The sequence below is a fragment of the Poecilia reticulata genome, linkage group LG5 (genome assembly GCF_000633615.1).
Source record: "Poecilia reticulata strain Guanapo linkage group LG5, Guppy_female_1.0+MT, whole genome shotgun sequence".
NCBI lineage: Eukaryota > Metazoa > Chordata > Actinopteri > Cyprinodontiformes > Poeciliidae > Poecilia > Poecilia reticulata.
The window spans coordinates 1,854,782-1,860,330 of NC_024335.1; the positions used below are offsets into that span (position 1 = coordinate 1,854,782).

The 5,549-nt window shown below is 38.7% G+C and overlaps 1 protein-coding gene across 5 annotated transcripts in view; it reads right to left on the reverse strand.

Moving 5' to 3' along the window:
• Window positions 1-5,549, reverse strand: part of grip2b (glutamate receptor interacting protein 2b) — a 196,870-nt gene that overhangs the window by 64,445 nt on the left and 126,876 nt on the right. The window lies entirely within an intron of this gene.

Consider the following 5,549-nt stretch of genomic DNA (forward strand, 5'->3'; position numbering starts at 1 on the left):
TGCGTGTGTGTGTGTGTGTGTGTGTGTGTGTGTGTGTGTGTGTGTGTGTGTGTGTGTGTGTGTGTGTTTCCCCTCTCAGATGAAAACGGGAGTAAACGCTGTGACTGTAATTGCCTGTAATCAGCCTCTCACTCCGTCAGCTGCTTCCAGCCTGGTTCGGTTCTGTGGCTGATCCGTGTTTTCTGATGGTCTCCTCCTCGTTTTCTTTGTGTGCTAATTTAATTAGAACATTCTCACCATCTTTCCCTGAGCTTTTTTCTCTCTCTCAGTCTTTGTCGTATAGTTTCACTCCTGATTATGCAAAAAATTGAAAATTGCAGCTTAAAGCCTTGGGGACTTTTATTGCCCCAGTTTTTCTCTCCTTTTCGGTCTTTGTGTCGATCAGTTGTGTTTTATGTTGTAAATCTGCCTTAATTTTTGCGTGTGAAGTAAAAACTGATCTCCAATGATATTCATGAGATTTTTCTTCAAGGTGTTTGATGAACAGCTGACCGGGACAATCGGCTCATCACAGAACTGACAGGTTTAATCGTTATTTCTGAAATCTATAGGCTCAAAACGGACAGAAACCAAATGATCCCATCATGCAACGGTCACTCAGGAAAAGGCTGCAGGATTAATTCATGGGGATAAACTGGACTCAAAGACCAGCAGAGCTTAAAGCTGCAGCTCAGTCCAGCTCTGGTTAAAGACAGAAGAGCTCCTGTTCCAACCAGACAGGTGAAACACAGATTTTAAATTTAAATGATAAAACACATAAAAAAAATATTCAGCATAAATAAATGAATCACTGAAACGTAAATCAAACACAATTCTTCACTGTGTAAAACGAGGAATCAATATCTTTTAGTGTGGAACATGAATGAAAAGCAATTAAAATGAAACTCAAATATCTGCAAGACACAGATAAACATCTTCTTTTAAGGTTTATCACAGACTGTCTGCCATTTAATGTGAATACAATCTTCTAGATGTTATTAAATCAACATTCAAATACCAATGTTGTACAAACACAGTAGATAATTTTATTGTTTCATTTCTTTCTGTGAAAGGATAAAAAGTGAAGATCTTTAAACATCCTGACATACAGACACATCCATGGCAGAAGTGCTGCTCACATGTGGAAAGGTTTTCCAAAATGTTCACAGTTTAGCTGACATTAAACGTGTTTTTTTATTTGTTTGTTTTATTTTCAAAAGATGTTTCCAAGACGCTTCGCATCTGAAACGGGTTTAGCACCACCCGGAGTGACCGGCACTTTTCCTGATTCTGGTCAAAGGAAGCTGAGATTGTCCAACTTAAAGATCCTGTAAAACTTCACACAGTAAAAAAAAATTCCGTAAAAAAACAGTAAAATGTACTGGTAATTTTCTGCCAGTACATTTTACTGTTTTTTTACGGAAATTCTGGGCACAAGCTTTCCGTAATTTAACAGCATTTTTTATGTTAAATTTACCAGCACTTCTCTTAATCCATAATGGAAATTTTCTGTATTTTTACAGTAAATCTGCAGTATATGCACAAGCATTTCTGTTACTTAAAAACTTTTAATTTTGACAGAATTTTCTCTGAAATCTGTGGAATTTACCTTGACAAAAACTGGTTTCGTCATGTAAACATTTTTGTGTTTTCAAAGGCATCTCTGGCTCTTCAATGCACCGTGAGATGGTGATGTAAACTGAACCTTTAAAGTAAGAAACCTGCAGTGATTCTTCTGCAGTTTGTCTGACTAACATGCTGCATCAGTGAAGATCTAATAGGTTTAAATAATTATCCTACTGATCTGTTCTTTTAATGGGAAGTCTTTCTTTTTGTTCGGACAATTATTTCCCATTTAGCACTCTGGCTATGGTTTGGGAGAAAACTTTAATAATTAGTGCAGATCTTCTCTGTTGCAGAAAAGGGACTCCAGCAACAGAAACCAGAGTTTTTTGGTTTTATTAAACTACATGTTGAGTTGAAGCTGTGGATTAACACAATGCTCTTAGGGTTTGATGTAAACAGGTAGCTCTTTAAAGTGGACAGATATGCATTAGGGACGTTTCATTTCCCCTCCTGGCTGATTCTTCATTCCGGTTTTCTCTCTATCACTTTGATCTCAGACAGTTTTAAAGTGGACATTCTGTTAAATCATCACTGCAAAGAGATTTTTACCTCAAATTATGATCTCTATTGTGGATCTTCTTATAATCAACTGTCATCTAATTTATTTCTTAATGTCCATTTACCAGTTTTTACCAGATTTCTCTGTGACAAAATTACAGGTAAATCTCATTAAAGTCTGGAAATTATTGTGTGTTTGCAAAAGCTATAGAGTTTTGTATAAATCCAAGAAACCACACAGTTCATGTCGTCTGTAGTTTCATATTTTGGCTAATATGAATGTTTTGTATGTTCAGAAACATTTTTGCATTTTGTGTTTCTATGAGGGGCCTCATATGTGTCTAATTTTATTTATTTATTATCTTACAAAAGCAAGCATGATCACTTTTACGTGACACTTTAATTAAATATAACCAGAACTAAACTATGTTCTCGGTGCAGCTTGCAGGTAATCATGTTTTTAGTGTCAGAATAAAAAAAAATAAGAATGGCAAAGAGAAAAGCTGTTTTATTTTTTTCTTAATTCCAGTCTGAAATCCTGTCATGATTTTAGATGGTGGCTTTTAACCAGATCAAACTCACATGCAAACTATGTGCAGAATTATCCCAGATCAGGATTCAAACCAACAACCTGCTTTAACCGAGTCAAGAAACGGCGCCAGGCTGCACAGTGGTGCAGTTGGTAGAGCTGTTGCCTTGCAGCAAGAAGGTTCTGGGTTCGATTCCCGGTCTTTCTGCATGGAGTTTGCATGTTCTCCCTGTGCATGGTGGGTTTTCTCCAGGTACTCCGGTTTCCTCCCACAGTCCAAAAACATGACTGTCAGGTTAATTGGCCTCTCCAAATTGCCCCTAGGTGTGAGTGTGTGTGTGTGTGTGTGTGCGTGTGTGTTTGTCCTGTGTGTCTCTGTGTTGCCCTGCGACAGACTGGCAACCTGTCCAGGGTGACCCCGCCTCTCGCTCTGTACGCTAGCTGGAGAGGAACCAGCACCTCCTGACCCCACTGAGGGACAAGGGTGCAAGAAAATGGATGGATGGATGGATGGATGGATGGAAGAAACGGCGCCACCAACTGGAAGCAAATGAGCGACGTTATGTACCTGCAGAGCAGGTAAAAACAATCCTGTTCTTACTGATCTCCTTCCACATCGGCCTGTTCTTAATACTCCAAAGCAGATTTGACGACTTAGTGGAGAGTAAATCTGAGTCTCCACAGGAAAACTGGATCTGCTGAAGTGTTTGAAGTCCTGATGTCACAGCGAGGCCTCAGTGATCTTCATTCAAAAGCTCAGACTTACTGTTGACTCTGCTCTGTTCATGAACCACACAGCGTTTTCAGACGCGAATCCAAAAATATAAAATGTTTCAGACTTGAAGGAGGAAACATATGAAACACTTTGGGAAATCTTTTGGATTTCCTTCTGCTCTGATGTTCCTCCCTGCTGTGTTTACCTGAATCCTTTCAAAGCTCCTGCAGCATAATTACCAAATTAGCATAACAACCCTAAAGTTCAATCACTTTAAGTCTAAAATTATTGTTTTTGAGCTCCTATCACACGGTTTCTTTTCCCACTGCGCTTGGCTTATCTACAAATATATTTTTGTGCCACTGGGCATGAAGAAATTAAGCACATTTTCTCAAAACGATAAAGTCCCAACACCTCCGCTGATGTTGGTTTTTATGGGCCACGTTTTATATAATTTATGTATGTTGGGATAAAGGGGGTAAAAGTCTCCAGAACTGGAATTTTGCAATTGTTTCATTGTGATTTTCATGTTTAGTTCTTGCAAACTCTGTAATTGTCCCCAAGTGGCCAAATAAATATTCAGTGAGATAATTAGAAGTTGGGCTGCAAGGCGACACAGTTGGTGACGTTTCTGCAGTAAGAATGTAATCCTGCATGGATGAGCAGGTAAGACAGGCGAGAGATGATTCACGCTTTCTTTTCCTCTCACGTATTTTTCCTCCACTTCTTAGTTCTTTTTATAATGTTTGCGTCCTTTCAATGTTCACATTGCAAATCGTTTATTCATTTTCTTCCTGATTGTAATTATTTCCTTCCGTATCTGCGTCTATCCCTAATCCATCCGTCTGTCCTCCCCCTCGCCTTTTCATCGTTCATCCATCCCTCACCTTCCTTTTCCCCTAATGAGCAAAGTGTCTGTTTCTGCTCCAGATATGTCATAAATCTCCCCTGACACAATCAAACATTCATCACAAACACACAGACACACAGCGGGCTCTGCTTCCACTCGCTCTCAGGTTTCTAAGGAAAGTTTGATGGTCTGATCACAACTAAAAAAAACTGCTTCTACGTTTTCTGCCTGCTCCTTGAATGACTGGATAAACCTTTAAAATAACACGTCATGTCATGAGGTGATTCCATCAAAACAGCTTTAACACACGAATAACAATCTCTAATTTGCTGAATGTTTTTTAAGATTGCATATCTTAGCTTTTTTTTTTTTTAAATGAAGAAGGGATTGATCCAAAACAGAATGTGTTCAGTTGAAATAAGTTCCAAGAAATATCTCATTTTCCTCTTTGATGGTCTAGTTTGATCTAATTTTGGAGACATTTTGCAAGTATTCATGTGTAAATTTACGTTTTATTGTGCTCACACAAGAAAATGAGCACAAAACATAGAGGGAACCAGCAGCACAAACTGAGGCTTTTTTCTCTGTTTTTAATGTGGGAACCACAGCGAACATGTTTCAGTTTGAAACTATTGTCAGAAATAACCTACAAATGTAGAGGCAGCAGGACAGCAGTCAGGAGAGGCACACATTTCAACAAGGGGGTTGTTTTATCATCCCTAAAACATTGCTACAGATAATATTTTGTTCTTTTCATATTAATGTTTAGTCTGGTATTTGTTGTATTTTTTAGTCATGTTGACATGCCTGTTAATCACCACAAGGAGGAGCTGCAGCTCTCACACATTCTCCCTTTCAAGCTCTGATGCTAATGCTAGACTTTGTGCTAAATGTTCACTTCCTGGCCTCCACTGATACAATAGTTCATTGTGAAAGAACTGTGGGATTGAATCAGCTTTCTGTGGTCAGTCAGCCTGATGGGAGTCAGCACTCTCACCAACATTGACCTCTGACAAATATAATAACCTGTTAGAAATTTACATGGAAAACTCTGCAGTGTGACTGATGATGCAATTTACATTAACATTTCACTTTTCCCTGCCTGATGAATGATTTCATGTGGCATAGAAACACAAAGTGGTGTGTAGTAGGGAAGGAAAATATGTGGTATGTACGTTTTTATACAGGTAAAAATCTGAAAAGTGTGGTGTGCATTTATATTCAGCCCATCTGAGACAATACGTTGTACAATTCTCAATTTGTGTAAGTATTTGGTGAATGTCTCTGACAGCTTAGTTCATCTGGAGACTGAATGCTCTGCGTGTCAGGATGCTGAGGACGGTCAAGTTCCT